The sequence below is a fragment of the Ovis aries genome, chromosome 5, assembly GCF_016772045.2.
Source record: "Ovis aries strain OAR_USU_Benz2616 breed Rambouillet chromosome 5, ARS-UI_Ramb_v3.0, whole genome shotgun sequence".
NCBI lineage: Eukaryota > Metazoa > Chordata > Mammalia > Artiodactyla > Bovidae > Ovis > Ovis aries.
This window is the reverse complement of record NC_056058.1, coordinates 67,416,009-67,434,434: the sequence shown is the minus strand read 5'-3', so window position 1 is coordinate 67,434,434 and position 18,426 is coordinate 67,416,009. Positions and strand designations below refer to the sequence as shown.

Genomic DNA, 18,426 nt, shown 5'->3' with positions numbered 1-18,426 from the left:
AGACCAAGGTTTTGACAGATGAGGAAACTGAATCACAAAATATATGTCTGTGTGAACAGGAGGGTGAGAGACACCTAAAGATACTTTTCTGAAACTAGAAACCAAGTATCTCAACACCAGAGTGAAGCACAGCACATGTGTGTCCAATATACCAAAGAAGGCTCTAGTAGCCTCACAGACCCTTCCATATAAAGGATCCCTAAGGGTGGACATTATCCTGTCTTACTCACCAGTGTACTTCCAGTACCTAGCTTACAGCTTGAGATACAGCAGGTACTTAATAAACAGTTCTGGATTTAATGAACAAACCACCAAACAGGTTTTCCAAGACCACTGCAAACCGTACTCAACTTCCTACCCTCGTGCCCACTTGGTCATAGAAACTGTGAAATAAAGCAAAGGAATCCATAGCTGGTAATTACATATAGCTTTTATCTTACAATGAATTTCTTGTTCTGAAGGAGCTGTGAATAATAAGTCTCCTCCAAAGCAGTGTCAGATCCTTGAACTGAAGGACTTAAGCCAAGGGAGACTGATCAAACAGTAAACAGAAAAGAGAATTCTCTCAATGAGTGTTTTATTTTGCCCTTCCTGAAATTTTCCTACCAGCTTCTATCACCAAATTCCATTCATCTCCTCCATTTCTGCCCCTCCTTCTCAACCCATAATATTACCTCACCGTCTGCTGCTTTGTTAGAAATCTGTCTTGCGTACTAATTTATATACACACACACTGTATATGTAAAGGAGCATTACCAAGTGGGTGGTTCTTGAAAATCAGCCATTCATCATGCATATTGATCACCAAGGTAGTACGGTATGAATCAGAGAGCAGCAATCATTAAATCAAAGATTTATACTAGTAAGAGAGCACCAAAGCAATTCGTCAATTCCATACCACCCTCAGTGATTAATTAGGTTGCAACCTGACAGCCTGGAAGCTGGTTCACAATTAACACTATTACAGTTAGAGGTTGGTTGGTTATTTTTTTTTTTCCCCCTTCCCTTAAGGAATAAAAAAGGGAAGGCATTAGTCTTTTGGCATTCTGTACTTTTCCTTCATAGCTTTTACCACAGTTGGTAAATAGTTATTAATAGGATTACATGTTCAAATTCTCTTTTAGTCTCTTAGATCCCCAAAACTTAAGAGCCTATAGCACATAGTAGGTGCTAGATCAATATATGTTGAACTAATGAAGTTTTAAGTAGATGCTTCTGATTCTTTGAGTTCAGATGTAGCGTCACTTATAATGGAGTTTCTTATGTTCCCCCTGGGTCCTATCCTTTAAAAAGTTAAACTGAATGTGTTTAGATTGGAGAACACTCTGGAAAATTGTTTGACAGCATTAACTAAAGACAAAACATGCGTTCCTATGACCCAGCAATTCTAATCCTGGGTATGTACCCAACAGAAATGTGAACAAATGTTCAAAAGACATGTACAGGAATTTTTTTAAGTACAGAAGCACTGTACTTAATAGCCTAAACTAGAAACAGTCGACTGTTCATCAACAGAAAACGAATAAATAAGTTACAGTCTGGTCATACAGTGAAAAACTACACAACAGTGAGGATGAACAACTACAGCCTCATTCAACAACAGGGATAGATTTCACACCTCTATGTTGATGGAATGAAACCAGACACAAGGAACTACACGCTGCATGATTCTATTTATACTAAGCTCACAAATAGGCAAAACTGATTTGCGGCATCAGAAGTCAGGACAATGATTGCCTTTGAAGGCTTAGTACATGGGAAAGGGCATGAAGGAGGCCTCTGAGTGCTGGTTATACAGTAAGTTCACTTTGTGAATATTCATAACCTTTTCTGTTGCCTCATTTGGGGATAATAGAGCTATATGATTTACTGTCCTTTCCTATAACAGATGATAGTTCAACCAAAATTAATTTTTAAAAAACAAGTTAATTTTTTCTCTGTGTGATAGAAGAGTGATAAACATGTTCATGAATACCCCAGGCCCAGATCCAAATTTCAAAAGGTATCTCTTGGTGGGATTCCAAAGAAGGAGGTATTGTTTCAAAAACAGGATTAAAACTACAAGTCCTTCAGGGTCCCTTCCAATCCTAAAATTCTACGATAAGTAACCTTTTGAAAACTGATGGAGAATTCAATGCCCATGGATATCTTGTGCTAAACTTGGACATTCTCAGAAGAGGGAAATGAGACAGTTAGAGGAGACTCTTTCTGACTTACATTCAGGAGTCTGCATCACCTTTTATAATTTCTTCCTGCAACACTTGCAAAGCAAGTAGGGGCCTCCTGTAAGTCAAGGGGGTTTAGAAGAAATGGATACGGTAAAGAAATGCTGTGGGTTTTGGAAATTCAGAGATTTCTGACAATTCCTAGAATAAGACCAGAAAGCTAAACCCTAAATTTGTTTAAAGCCCTCCATTTTTTGAAGGACTCCTGTATACCAGGCACTGGGTTTATGTACTTTTTACATATTGTTTCATTTTATACTCAAAAAACCTCTTTGAGACCAGCACAGATTCCCTTCTACTATAGACAGGGTGAGTCATTTTCACTGTCTGAAACTCAGATTCTAATCTATACAATTGGGAATAAAATACATTGCCCATATAGGAGTGGTTATGAGAATAAGTTCTGGAAAAAGTTTAGCAGGGTAGAAAACAAAACTGAGCAACTTGCTAGGTGTGTAACCTTAATAAAATATTTAACTGTTCTCTGCTTCAGGTTTCTCATCTAGAAAATGAGATTGCTGATAATATCTACCTCACATGATCATTATGAGAAGTACATGAACCATGCATAGCACAGAGGAAGTCATCAATGGCAGGTATTTATTAATATTTATTTTATTATATACATGTATATACTTTACAGGAGTGCTGTACAACCAAATATTACATATTCAATTAGCCTAATTTTTAGTAAAACAAATTAACAGTAATACTTCTTTACTAGTTTAGGATCTGTTGGGGATATTTTAGTCTAGATCCCTGAAATATAGAAGAAATAATTATCAGACTCCAAATTTTTGAAAGTAAGATCACATTGGTCTTGCTCACTTTTGTATCCCTGAGGCCAACCACAATGCCTGGCATATAGTAAGCACCCCCAAAATATTTGATAAATGGTTTATTAAATACTTCCATAGTATACCTACTTCATCTCCCCACTTTGTACTCATCCAGATGAGAGCCAGTTGTTTTCAGTAATTTTCTGTTAACAGTAATAACCACAGATATGCTCTAATTTAAAAAGGAACTATTTTATAAGATAAATATGTCTTTTCAAAAGAACTTACTATGTATTTTCAGTATATCAAAATCTGACTTACCCCTGCCTGCTTTTTAAAAATTGCTCATCCTCATGTTAGATACAATGAGACTTTCATCCTTGGTACATAAACCTCAAACCCATTCATCTGCTCATTCATTTATTCACCAACTGTACATTAAGCACCTTGTATCTGTCTTTAGTAATCTCAGTAGCAAATTACAGAAAACTCAAATGGTTTTGATAAGGGAACTTATGGTACATAATAGAAGTCCACAGGAAGCTGTGCAGGTTTCTTATTTGGTTTGATTCAGTGTCTCATTATGTCATTAAGGACCCAGATACTTGCATCTGTCCACCTTGTCATCCTTTATGCTGGCTTCACTCAAACTGGTAGTCTAACAACTACAATTGTTGTAGGGTGTGGCCAACCCTATTGGCTATCCATCCAACAGTCATACTCTCTCCCACTTCTTTCTCTCCAAGAGAAACTCAGTTTTATTCAAGTATCAAATAGTATATTCCATCTTCCTAAGTGTAGATGTTAATTATCTAAGCCAATTATGGTCATTTCTTTCATCTACCCACAATTGTTTGAAGAATGTACATGCAACGACTCTTGGCAACATAAGAGGAAGTCAGCTTTGGCCCTTCTAGGAATGTTTTCCACACAAGTCAGGAACTTGCCACCTTTCCTGCCTCTGGACACTTGCCTCTCCTGTGTGAGGATTCCTGGAGCTGCTACTATCATCTTGTCAGCACAAAGGAATCTCACACCCCTGGGATTAACCAACCCTGTAACCATCCTACCTCTGAAACTCTTATGTGAATGGTTATAAAATAAACATGTAGTCTTTAAGCTGATTGTAGTTGGGTCTTTGAGAAAGTTATAAAACACTGAGATATGCACAGTTATCACAACACAAACATAGCTACTTCCAAAGGAAAGGAAAAGATAACCTCTTTCTGAGAATTTCCCTTAAAATAGAAGAAAACTGATGCAGATACCTAACTTCTCTTCCTCCCCCGACATCCTCTCAATTCTAATTGGCCAGTATCAGATCATATGCCCACTGTTGAACCAATCCCAGGATAGAAAAATTGGATTGCTAAACCTAATCAGGCCCACCCTTGGGATCTGAAATTGGGATCAGCTGTGTTTAATTGGCCACATGGGGCAGGATGACTGCAGGGATAGAACTGAGTTGTTGGGAAGAGGTTGGCTATTAGATATTGATCTGTAGTATCCTGCTTACTACCACATGCATGACGTGTACTAGACTTGGGACTCCCCAGTAACTGGAAACGTTTAGCACAGCTGTACTTCAATAATCAAAGTCTGCATCCTTCTTGAGACCCCTATGTTTGGAATCTCAAAATCTTTCAAATCTCAGCCAAGTTATCAGATCTCTAACAACTCTGCTAGGGCTCAGGTCGTAATGTGGAATTTGCTAACAGATTTCATCTAAAGAAAGGTTGGAGTAGGTTTCTCCCTACCTGTCACTAGTTGTGTGGAGCTGTAGAAACCATTCTTAAGCACACTGGTATATATATATTCAGGAATATTAACTTACTCCCAGGCACATTTCTAATATTCTCATATCTGATCAAATTTTTCTGAATCTAAGTTCTCAGACTTCCAGGAGCCTAGAAAACCATTCCCCAGATTGGAAAGAGGTTCTCTCTTTGGGGCAGTATTTGTAGTGGTTAAGAATGGATTCAGATCCTTGATCCACCACCAACTAGGTGGTCCTTGAGCAACTTAACTTCTCAATGCCTTGATTTCCTCAACCATAAAATGTGAATGATAACCATAGTTCCTAAATCATAGGGTTGCAGAAAGCATTAGTCAGTGCATGGAAATGCTAAGCACAGTACCTGTAAAATAAAATGCCATCTTAATAAGTATTCTTGTGTTTCTCCATCTCCAAGTCTTCCCTCTTGGTGCATCATCATAGAGGTGCAACATCACAATTAAAGCTAACTGATGAACCTTTCTGGTTGGGTGTTGTCAGCCAATCAAATAGCTTGAATTTTTTCTCCATTTGATTAGACAAATTCACTATTTGGTATAATAGTTAACTTGATCAAGTAAATGAAAAAAAATAAAGCAATATTTATACAATAATTATCTTTACTCTTGAGCTTCCTCAGACATCCTAAGACTGAACCTTTCTGGACCAGGCCTTTGGAGCCAAAGGTGGCTTCATCCCCTTCAGGCTGCATTCCTGGATTTTAGTCAGTTCCTCTCCACAGCCTCAGAAAGCCTGAGTTCTGAGAGTGCCTTGGGGACTCAACTTCATTGACTCACAAAATCAAAATATACAAATTCCCCTTTTAAATCTTGATCTATAACTGGGAGAATATTGCCTCTCCACTGCATTAAGGCCAGCCCTATTACCTTATGGAATTACCCACAGTGGCAGAAATCCATTCACCTGATCCACTGACACCCTGGGGGCAGCTCAGATAGCATAAAGCCAATTGATAGATGTATATTTGATATATATTTTATGCCTGGAATTTATGTCTTCTGCATGTTTCATTTGCTATTCTGACTCACTTTATGCCACAGGAGAGCTGCGAAAATTTTGAGAGGGACCAAGAAAGAAATGGCATAGAAAAACAGGGTGGAAATCAAAACAGCCATTTTTCTTTCTAATCTAAGCCCTTAAACCTGAGCATCCTGATAGCTCTGAAAGCAAAGAGGAAGTACTCCCTCCCTTCCTCCTCCCAGGAAGGGATGATGAGAAGGAAAGGAGCTAAAACTGGTCGAAGAGAAGAATCCTGCCCAAGTAGCAGCTGAGCCAGGGCCCCACTACAGTGTGTGTGGTGGGGAGAGCAGTGGTGGTGATAAAAACATAAGCAGTAATAGAACTCAAGTTACACATTTTAATCTACAGTTATCAAAATTCTACCACAAAGTTCAGCTCACTTCACTCTCAAGGTAGTCAATACTGGTATTTTCAGCTCCATGTTACTGATATTCCAGAGAGGAGAATGGCTTATGGCAAAACTGGGATTCAAATTCAGCCTTCTATCTCTCTGGTGTATGTACAACTTTTAGAAGTCTTCTTCATAAGCTTCTGTATATAAAGAGAGAATTCATCATTATGCACATTATTCAAAGCCCTACCATGTGTCCTGTCTTTTCCAAATGTTTAAGTTTTAAAAAAGAATTTATACCAATTTATAATAATAGCTCACATACACATACATGCTGCTGCTAAGTCTCTTCAGTCGTGTCCGACTCTGTGTGACCCCATAGACGGCAGCCCACGAGGCTCCGCAGTCCCTGGGATTCTCCAGGCAAGAACACTGGAGTGGGTTGCCATTTCCTTCTCCAAGTCATGAAAGTGAGAAGTGAAAGTGAAGTTGCTCAATTGTGTCCAACTCTTAGTGACCCCATGCACTGCAGCCCACCAGGCTCCTCCATCCATGGGATTTTCCAGGCACAAGTACTGGAGTGGGGTGCCATTGCCTTCTCCGATACACATACATACAAACACACAAATTCAGTTCTCACAGTAACCCTGTGAAAGCAATACAAGGGAGTCTGACTCTAGGAACTGTGCTCTTTCATACTCTGGCATACGGTTTTTCCCTATGATCTCATGAGTGGAGAAATGGAAGTCTACCTCTAAAAGATAAAGTTGGCAATAAGACCAGGTCTCCTATTGGCTCAATACTTGACATATTAAGGATGGGGCCAAAGTAGAGACAAAAATCAACTGAACCCAGTCCCCTTAATTAATTTCCTCTTCTCTATTGGCTAAAGTGCTCCATCGGCATTGTTTATCGTGGGTGACATTTCACTTCAGCAAGTAATTACTGACCGCAAAGCTCTATGCCAGCCCCTACTTCAATGTGAACAAAACAGACATGGTCCTTATCCTCACAGAGCTTTCAGCCTGAAGAGTAAAGCAGATACTAAACCAGTAACAATGAAGAGTGAAAGCAATGAGGCAGCCAGTCTTTTTCACAGATTCTCCATAGGAGAAGACTGAAGAAGTCATGTAGTCTGACCCATTCAATGCAGAAGTCTCCTCTATAGATGGTCATGCAGACTCTCCTAGAATACTCAAGGCCAGAAAGCTCCCACTTCCAACAGCAGCACATTCTAATTTAATCATGAAGTTTTTGTACTGAGTCTATCTTAGGCCCCATAATATAGGCTGTTGTTCCAAATACTGTCTTCTGCAGCCCACAGAACAGGATCTAACCCTTTTCAACACAGCAGTCCTTCAACAGATTTGAGGACAGTTATCAAGTGGCCTAAACTTTTCCTCTTTTTTAGACTAAACTGTTTCTCTTCCCCTCAAACATGATTCTTAGGCCATGGCTTTCCAAACTCTTCCTTACTAGGTAGCACGCTGGGTGCTATCAAGTTTGCCAATGATTCAGGTTTAAAAAAAAAAACTGAAACGAGTACTTTAAATGTAACCTGACCAATAGGGTGAAGCAGAACTGTGGTCTACCTTGAACAGGATGTTGTCCTCCTATTAATTCCTGCATTCACTGTTTTAATACTGATCACACAAATTGTCACATGTTGTACTCAGGTAACTGCCCACATTTTTAAAGAGAAAGCTATCAAAGTCAGGTCTCCTCCAAACCTCTACTACTTCAGGCAACAGATATATTTTTTAATCTACGTGCAGGACTTTACCGCTGTCCTTTTTAAACTTAATTTACCTTCTTGGTGAAACTCAGATGACATTGACATCTTTGCTGAATAACTGTCTTAGCTTCACAAAAACGATTTTCCTAAGAATCTATCAAGACTTAGCCCTTGAGTGGAATAGGATTCTACTGTAACTGAAAATCCCTTCTCTGAGGCTCCGTACTCCCTTCCCCACTAGCTGTAGGGTCTGTGTCTCATCGACTCCAACCTTTCTGTTCACCTGCCCCTTCTCCACCATCCCAAATTCCTCTCTCCTCTCTTATGAAAACAATTTAGTTCCCCTCAGTTCCAATCAAGGAATTTATCTCAATGTACACAGAAAATAAAGTTTAAAATTTCTTTTTATGTAACAGGCCTACCCTTCTTAGAAGAAAATATATGTACATAGATGATAATCATTATTCAGAAAGCACTTATTGAACTCATACTATAGGTCAGGCACCGAGCTCCTGGAAGGATGCAGTGATGTGTAATATCAGACATGATCCATGACTTCATGCCACTTACTAAATAGTAGAGGAAAAGATGACATTAACTACACAGAGTCAATGTAAATTACAGACCTAACAAAGCACTGGGAAGATAAGACAGCTCCATGTAATTAGAGGATTTAGTGTAGTCAGAGGGTCAGGAAGGGGCTCTCTTAAGAAGTGGTAAATAAGCTAAGAAACAAGGAAAAGGGGTGGACAAGTATATTCATTGTTCCTTACAATGTTGAAAGATGGAAATGACAAATCAATGGCTCTATAAAGGAACAATACATGGCATTAATTTATGGTATAGCCACGTGATAGACTACTTGGAAACCAGTAAGAACTAAATTTTTGATAAAAGATAAAACATGCAAACCAGCCTAACTTTAAAAATAGTAGCATGAAAACCCCTAAAAATCTTAACAATGAGAATCCAGCAGTACATTATGCAAATTGATTCATTCCAGGAATTCAAAAGTATTTCAATCTTAGAAAATCCATTAATGAAATTCATCATATAAATAGGTCAAAGGAGAAAAATATGATTACCACGAAAATTGTCAAAAGTTTTTAATAATATTCAAATATATCACTTGCTTTAAAAAAAACTTACCTTTTGAAAAAGGACATATGTATCCTCCCTCAAAATTAAGAATTATGCTAACTATTGAAACACTAGAAGCATCCTCACGAAAGTCAACATTATGACTTGAGGTTGTTCTTTTACATTTGTTATTTAACACTGTTCTGAATGTACCAATTAGTGCATATAAAAATCAACAATAAGTGATACAACTATTGGAAAATGAACTTGCAGTTATTATTTGCATATGATATGATTATACACTTGGGAAACACAGAAGAACAAAAAAGTAGAAACAAAAAAGCATTCATGAAATGGGCAGTTACAAACACACAAAAATCAAGGAAAAAATTCCATTCACACAAGTAAAAAATAATTAAGCTTAAAACTTTAATTTAACAAAAATTTAATATAACATATATAAAAAATAAAATTACTGAGGTACAAATAAATAAGAGACATAACTTGTTCCTGGATAAGAAGATTCAGTATTATAGAAATACCCATTCTCCTCCAAAAATCTAAAAGTAATCAATGTAAGTCCAGTGAAACTTGACCAATAATTATAAAAGTCACTTCTGGGAGACTATTCACAAACAAATGAAAACATCCCAGAAAAATCTGGGGAAAAATATCAATGAGGAATGATTTGTCTTATGTATCATAAAGCTATTATAACTTGAACTTGTTCTTCCTAAAATAAAAAATATACTCAAAGAAGGAAGTAAATAGTAAAATCTAATGCTTTAGAAAAGAGGAAAAAGTAAAACCAATCAACAAATAAAAAATCTGGTCTTTGAAGAAATCAACAGACAAAGCACCAGCTTACTTACTTTAAAAAAAAAAAGGAGGAGAAAGCACAAACATCCAAAATAAGAAAAGGTAAACAGAAAACTGAAATACACCATTAGAAAATACTTTGTATAATTCTGTGTAATAAATTTGAAAACCTAAATAAATGAATAATTTTAATACCACTCACCAAACTGATTTCAGTAGACCAAAGTTTGAACACACCAATTTCCTACGAGAGAAAAAGTAAGTTATCAAAGACCTACCACAAAACAACAAAGCATCAGGCCTAAAGGATTTCATGCAGAAACCAGACCTTCAAAGAAGATACAATCCCAGGGCTACCCAACCTGTTCCAGAGAATAGAAAAAGGAGGAAACCTTCCCAGTTCCCTTTGTAAGGTAAGTGTAACACTGATACCTGAATCTGGTAAGTGAGTAAGTGTTAGTCGCTCAGTCATGCCCAACTCTTTGCAACCCCATGGACTGCAGCCCACCGGGCTCCTCTGTCCATGAGATTTTCCAGGCAAGGATACTGGAGTGGGTTGCCATTTCCTTCTCCAGGGGATCTTCCCAACCCAGGGATTGAACCCAGGTCTCCTGCACTGCAGGCAGATTCTTTACCGACTAAGCTACAAGGGAAGTAAAAAAAAAAAAAAAACTACAAACCAATTTCACTTATAAACACAGAAGCAAAAATAAATATAATATTAGCAAACCATCAATTAGCCAATTAGAATAATGTTCCAGCCATGCAAGGAGTGCTCAGTCTAAGGAGATTTATTAATATAATTCACTGTGCTAATAACTCAAAGGAGATCATACAAACCATGTACACTGGGAAAGCATTTGACAAAATTCAAATTTTTATGAAATTTATAAGAATGTTAATTTTTAAAAAATCAGTCCAGGAGCCAGAGGAAACACTGGCATTTCTGATTGCTTGAGGACAAAGCACACTGACTCAGGCAGACAAAAGTAGCTGCGACAGTCAATGCACTGCATGGGGGCCACTCCCAGGTGGGTCCAGGGTGTCTGGGCAGGATAGGGCACTCTGCCTCCTGCCCCTGCCATGCTAGAGAACAAACCGTGATGGTCAAGTGTCACTTTCATAGACTACTACATTACAAAATGCAACAGAAAACAACAGGCCTTTAGAATGGAGAAACCTAGCTAGGTATTTTTTATGTGAGTCATTTAATTTAATCCTCCTCACCACCACCCAAGAAAAAGGTAGAATCATCTCTATTTCGTAGACAAAAATTTGAGGAGCAGAGATGCTTAGTAGTGTACTCAGATAGAGACTGGGTTTCTAAAACTATTTTAGACTTAGTCATCCCTTTAATTGTCTCATCGGGGATCTTGACTGGCCAAATCCTAAAGTAAGCCAGAGGGCAAGGAAAGGAGTGGTAGATGTGATTCGTATCTGTCAGCCTTCTAGGCACAGAACAGAGTGAAAGAGTAAGGTACACACCTGGAGGGGCCAATGCAAGATAACAGATATATCCCACTTGTTAACATTAAGACAAGAATAAAAGAGTCCCTGCTACATAAGTTGTTCAAAGATTAAGATGCTGCATGCAAATATTTCAGCAACTTTTTGGCACTGATAGAACTCTCAACAAATATTAACTATGTCATTAGTGTGTATTGCTTCAGTTCAGTCCAGTTGCTCAGTCGTGTTCGACTCTTTGCGACCCCATGGACTGCAGCACACCAGGCCTCCCTGTCCATTGCCAACTCCTAGAGTTTACTGAAACTCCATTGAGTCAGTGATGCCATCCAACTGTCTCATCCTCTGTGGTCCCCTTCTCCTCCCGCCTTCAATCTTTCCCAGCATCAGGGTCTTTTCAAATGAGTCAGTTCTTCGCATCAGGTAGCCAAAGTATTGGAGTTTCAGCTTCAGCATCCATCCTTCCAGTGAATATTCAGGACTGATTTCCTTCAGGATGGACTGGTTGGATGGACTGGTATCGGTAAAATAACCTGAATTATATAAACTTCATTTTCAAAGTATAGCTTTTATACTTAAACTTTAAGAACAAAGAGCAGCCGAGAAAAAGACACTGCTGGTTCCATCCACCAATATCCCCTGGAAAACTGGTTAAATATCACAAACTAACGTCTGGGCAAAGAAGGATGCCTAAAAGATGAGCAACACTGATTTCGCCTCAAAACAACATTTTAAATCAGTTTTTATAAGTACTGCCAATGAAGAACAGTCTTACTAAGAGAACATTCTTTTTGAGCTCTGGTCTCATTCTGAGAATATGCTCTTTGCACCATCTCCGAGATGCAACAATTCACATTTAGTAATTTTGGTCATAAATGGCCACCTAAGTATGTCAGGAATAATTTTGAATCTGTGACCCTTAAAGCTTAAAATATAGACGAATGTAATTAACCTACTTGCAAAAGTATAAAAAAAAAAATCTGCTCTATACTCTCCTGACTTGGGAACATATGGTGTCGGATTACATGGTTGGCACCTGGCTGACTGCTGGGTCCATGTGTCACATTCTTACACAAACAGGCAGAGGCGGCACAAAGCCTGCCTGGAGGAGTCTCGGCCAAATCCAAAATAGGCAGCAAGAGCCACAGGCTCGGCCAGAAACTACTATAACAGCCTGGAGGAGGAAATGGAGCTCTCAGCACCACCTCTGAGCCCCATTTCTCCTTCTGCCCCAGTACCTTCTCATAAGTCTCTTGAGAAGGACCCATGAAGGTTGGTTTCTCTGTTGACATGTATCTGTCTACACTCCTGGCTCTATTTATTAGGGAGAAATTAAAATGGTTTCAACTCATCTTCAGGGTTGGCTCTCTTAAGGCATTTTGAAGTAAATTAATCCACACAAATGCTTTCCAACCCAATTAAAGTTGTGTTTATCATTCTCCCCACCCCCAGCTCCCAAATCCTGGATTGTCTGTACCTAGTAAAGGACATTCACCTCCAATGTAGGACAAAAAAAGCCAAGTGGAGAGTCAGCAGCAGCTCTGCATCCCTTTTCTGTTCATTCTTGAAAGTGCACTGGTTTGAACCAGTTTTGCCTCCTTAAATAGGTTGTCAATTAAGTCAAACAGCACCAGCTGAAAAGGGTTTTGCTGCATGAAACAGGTTGTTGGTTAATCAGATCTTAAGTTACTTTACAGAGACACAGCACTAGACATGTGCAAAACAGGAACCCATATCCCCAAGATGACCCTGGAATCAAGAATCTTCAGTCTACAAAACTCAAAAGAGTAAAAATGTTGTCACTGGAGCTCTTTACCAAGCAAGAAAATTTTCAATTACGAAAACCTGGCTTCCAGCAAGACTAGTAGCCTATATGGACTAATTCTAAGACTACCCAATCAGCTTCCACATTTGAAATTCCTCTAGCCCTTTAAATTTCACCTTAACCCTGGATCAGGGAGACACATTTGAGAGCTTTGCCTCAAGCCTTCTTTGCCTGTCAACCTCACAGTAAAGCTCTTTCTTTTCTTGAAAGCCATTGCCATAGTACTGGCTTCTCTGCTCGGAGGGTAGTGAGTCCTTTTGCTTGGTAATACTCAGCCCTTATTGTAGAGCCCATCTCTATTTCTGAAAATCAACTCAAAATGCACTGAGGGCTGCCCCTCCACAGCCCAGTTCCCCAAATTTCCCATTGCAATACTGAATGTCCCCAAACTATATTATTTCTTCTTTCTCTTGATTGGTATCCCTCTTTTTTGCTTTTTTTTAAAAAAAAATATATATATACCTACCCAGTTCAAGTTGAATCATGAGTCAAGAGTATTTAGCCGACGTCTGTTGAAGGGAGGTAAGAAGCCCTAAGGAACTGGGTGGAGCTGGTACAGTTAGAATGAGGAGCAGCCTAGGGAAAGAGCCTGAGTGGAGGGAGGTAAGAGGCCCTAAGGAACTGGGTGGAGCTGGTACAGTTAGAATGAGGAGCAGCCTAGGGAAAGAGCCTGAGTGGAGGGAGGTAAGAGGCCCTAAGGAACTGGGTGGAGCTGGTACAGTTAGAATGAGGAGCAGCCTAGGGAAAGAGCCTGAGTGGCAGATGCATAGCTGTTTTGGCTCGCCTGGGGCATCCCTTCACAACCAGGTGCGATATGCAAGGTATTAGTGACAAGGAGGACAGGTCACTGAAGGGATTTAAAAATAGGTCTTTTTCAACCAACTAGAAGGATCCCTAAGATCAAAAGAGAAAAGACCAGCTGCATCCGCTAGTAAGGAATATACTCCTCCTACCTGCTTCCGATGCATACTGTCTGGTCAGAATGAGACGGTGAATGGGAGGACTGTTCTTTGCTTTCCATGCCCATCTTGGTGGCTGTGGTAGACATCTGCTGTTTCTGCTCACCCACAGTCTCTTCTGTCCTGTCTCTTCTGTTAATAACACTCCTGTTTTCTTAATGGAAGACTTCTTTCTTACTCTAACCAATTGTGATGAAGGTGCCAAGCTTAATACCTCGCCCCCATCCCCATCACCATTGGCCACAGGGATAAGCAGTCAATCCAAGTAAGTGAGGCAGCTTTTTCATTTTGTTGGCATAAGTGAATTAATCCCAAGAAGTGGGCATGTAACCCAAACCAGGTCAATGAAAATCTTCTCTGATTTTTACATAAAACTGGAGTCTAAAGCATTCTTTTTCCTCTGGTGTCATCAAGCCCGGGACCATGTAAAGCCGGAGCTGCCAATGCCACATCCCCCACTATGTGGAGGAAGCCGTGACACAGTCTGTACGAAGAGGCCACAAATGGGATGAATATGGAGGAGAGAGAGAGATGGCACAGAGGGAAATGAGTTGACAAGAGATAAAGAAAGATGGGAGAGAGGTTGGGGAGGATGATGAGGGAAGAGAGACGGAAGAACAGAGAAAGATGAAGATGAGGGGAGAGAAAGAAGAAAGACAAAAATTGGAGACAGAACATGGTGCAAACATGGGTAGAATGGGATGAGAGAAAGATGAAAAGAGAGAAAATGGAGAGAGATGGGAGAGGGAAAATGGGGGAGAGAGAGATGAGATAATAGAGTGGTGGGGGAAAGAGAAAGTTGGGAAGAGAGGTGGAGGAGGGAGAGAAATGAAGGAGAGAGGGAAGTAAAAATTGGGATGAGAGAGAAAGATATAGGGAAGGGCAGATTGGAAGAGAGACAGGAAGAGGTGAAAGAGAAATAAGAGACGAAGGAGAGAAGACAGAGGCCCGGTGGCTTTGCTTGGAGTCCTGCTTCCAGGCTACCCCTGAGGCCCCTGGCACCCTTGTGTACACGAGTTTACAACCAGGTTTGAACTGATCCTAACACTTGCAACCAAGAGTGGTAACCACTCTGATGCCCTTTATTAAATCCAAACCTATATACAAGCCTCGCTCTCACAGCTTTGTTCTAGAACTCCAAGATGAACTGGAGGTTTCACCAGTCACCACAAAGCATAATCACTCTTAGAATCTATCCACACTTCAAATAAGTGGAGAAAATATAATTTCCTTTCCTCTGCCTGAAGACAGCATGTAAAAATCTTTATTTCTCTGATATCTGGCTTTCAGAAACCAATCTTCTGCCAAAAATACAAAAGAAACTACTTGGACGTTAAAAGCAGCATTTAGGAGAAATAATGTTGTACATCATACCAAAATTTAATGTGGCTTTATGCAAAATAGTAATGTGTCTAGTAATGCAAAGATTCTTCTAAAGTAGGTTAATAACAATCCAATATTATTCTCCTTTAAAAAAAATGAAAATGTATGTTAAAAAAAAAGGGGCCTAAAGTAGTTGAATCTTGTACCCATTGATGGAGCTGATTTACATAGATAGCATTTAACATTCCATCATCATTATGCTATCAGTCTCCTGTCTAACATGCAAGTCTAAAGACATTTGGTGTGCTTAGAGGTTAAAAAAAAAAAAAAAAAAAACAAAGTCTATACCCGCCAGCCAAAATGGTAGTAAATGACAAAAAGAAAAAAGAAAGAAAAAAAAAAAAAAGCAGGAAAAAAAATTTTAGGCAGTCAGATGAATATCGACTGGGATGAGAAAAAGACTGTTTCCCCCCACCCCACTTCTGTATCAATATAGTAACCTAAAAGATTGAATAAAAGAAAACTAAATATTTAAGAATAAAATGTGATTATGAAATGGGGATCAGGGAGAAAAGGGAAGCATTATGATAATAGTCGAGTCTGCTAGAGGAAGCAGCTTTGAGAGTGCCCGCACTGACTTAAATGGAAAGCAAATGTAAATGAACTCCAGTTCTTTGAGTCCTTCAGACTCAACTGTGTGAATATTCTCAGATTTTTTTTTTCTTTTAAAATGTTAAGTGAATTTAATTCTGATGAGAAGAATCAGAGAGCGTGCTCTGGGGAGACACGTCTGTCTGTGCAGTATGGAGACGGGAAGCAGGGGGTCACATGTATGGGCATCCTCCTCAGGTTGAGAGCTCCTCCTTGGCCATGCATTGGGCTGTGACCTTGCAGATCTTACAGCCTCTTTAGTGCCTCTGCCAGCATATCAAGAAGGCCAGAAGGATCAGAGGTACAATGGAGTCTGGGGGTTTGTAAAGCCATTGACCTCCATCACCCTAACCTCTAGGGAGTTCTGAACTGTATCCAGACAAGCTGAAAAGATCCTTGGTTATGTCACACGTGTGCAGCCAGGGTGCGTGTGCAGAGGCACCCTTTAAATCACCTGAAAAAGAGGTATATGGAGGCAGAGGAAAAAGGAAAGAAGAAACAGTAGAGTATGAGGAGAAGCAGCAGGCAAGTAGGAGAGGGGAGCAAGAAGGCAATGATGAAAGAGAAGATGAGGAAGAGGAGGAGAGAAGATTAGTCCAGGAAATATATATTTTCTTCACTTCTGCTCATCTGGTTTCTTACCCTGAACATGAGCCTTCTAGCAGTTGCTCCAAACATAGCTGCCCATTCCAAGCCCCTAGGCAGCCATCACCCCCACAACATGTCCAAGTACACATCAAAATCTTTTCAACACAGCTTGCCGATAGCCACCGCTGTTTAAAAGGACAATGCCCTTAACATACAAGTGCCATCTCTAGGCCTTTTCCTTAGCATTATATCCCAGACTGCGTCCTCTAGCAACTGTCAATAGCCTGGGATTGCTCCTAACATTGTAGAAATTTATTTACAAGGCAAAGGGACAGAAGTCAATTAAACAGAGTGTGATACCAAGAGAAATATGCAGAAACTTCCTTTTTTAAACTAACAACCTTGGGCCATATCTCTTTTTGTCCTGCTCCACAGTGTGACAAGACTAAACCAGACAAACCAGGTTCTCCCAGTCAGCAGTCTAGTCTACGAAAGAACAAAGATAAAATAAAGTGACAGCTTTTGAATATTAATAGGGCATATCAGCAAGGGTGAGCAGCAAACAGTAGAAGTCATCCACAAGTTCTAAAAGCAGTTCCTAAAAGCCCGAATTCATCTCATCACTCCCCACTTAAGAATTCCACTAAGAAAATGAATCTTTATTTCAAAAATAAACTTCTGAGATGACTAGAGATGAAAGCAGAGAAAGAAATACTGAAGCACCACAGGACCAGCCTTCACTCATCCTCTCCCCCCAGGGCCCAAGCATATTATAGATGCCCAATAAATGTTTGTGGCATGAATGATATGAAAAGAAAAGGAATGTTTTAAAATCAACTTCAGAATGGGAAGGGGCTTTGAAAACAGGCTGGCCCCAATCAGGATCACAGAAATAGAAAATGGAGTTTGAGGTCACTGAGATCTACTCCAGACATTACCTATAGTACCTTTGGAGAGTTTTCCTTTCTAAAGAAAAGTGGAAACAAAGTGTCTGGGGCACCCATTTCTATCTTTCCTATTTACTTCCCTTCAAACTCATGTATTCAATATTCCTTCAATAAATGTTACTGAGTGCCTATTATGTGTCAGGCACTGTGCAAGGCTCTCAGACACTAGTGATAAAGACAAGTAAGGGACCAGTTCTCAGGAAACTTATATTTGCTTTGTTCCTCCTCTTTGCCCTAAACCTAAGCCTAGGCCAAACCATGACATGCGTTAGCTATTTCAACAGCCTGAATTGCTTCCCTAACACAAATGTCCTCCACCCCTAATTCATCTTTCCCATTTAATTTTTCTAAAAGATTATCATGTTGTTCGCCTACTCCAAAATCTCCAGTGGTTCCCTATTATCTATGATTCACTTTGCATGCTCAGTTGCTCAGTTGTGTCCAACCCTCTGCAGCCCCATGGACTGCAGCATGCCAGGCTCCTCTAGTTCATGAAATTTTCTAGGCAAGAATACTGGAGTGGGTTGCCGTTTCCTATTCCAGGGGATCTTCCCCAACCAGAGATTGAACTTGTATCTGTTTCATTTCCTGCATTGGCAGGCAGATTTGTTACCACTGAGCCACCTGGAGAGTCCATAATTCACTGTAAGACCCAGTTATCAGTCTTCCCTTGTGATTCCTTTGGGCTTTCCTTGTAGCTCAGCCGGTAAAGAATCTACCTGCAATGCAAGAGACCTGGGTTCGATCCCTGAGTTGGGAAGATCCCCTGGAGAAGGGAAAGGCTACCCATTCCAGTATTCTGGTCTGGAGAATTCCATGGACTGTATAGTCCATGGGGTTGCAAAGAGTCAGACGTGACTGAGCGACTTCAAAGTTATCAGTCAG

The 18,426-nt window shown here is 39.8% G+C and overlaps 1 long non-coding RNA gene across 2 annotated transcripts in view; it reads right to left on the bottom strand.

The window, feature by feature from the left end:
- LOC121819667 (uncharacterized) overlaps positions 1–12,825 on the bottom strand; it is a 139,088-nt gene extending 126,263 nt beyond the window's left edge. For both annotated transcript variants that reach the window (XR_006060010.2, XR_009600723.1), the window contains exons 1-2: positions 12,744–12,825; positions 9,987–10,028 (exon numbers count right to left, since the gene is read on the bottom strand). This is a non-coding gene — a long non-coding RNA (uncharacterized LOC121819667). The remainder of the gene's footprint in view (positions 1–9,986; positions 10,029–12,743) is intronic.
- Between the last annotated feature and the right edge of the window lie 5,601 nt (positions 12,826–18,426).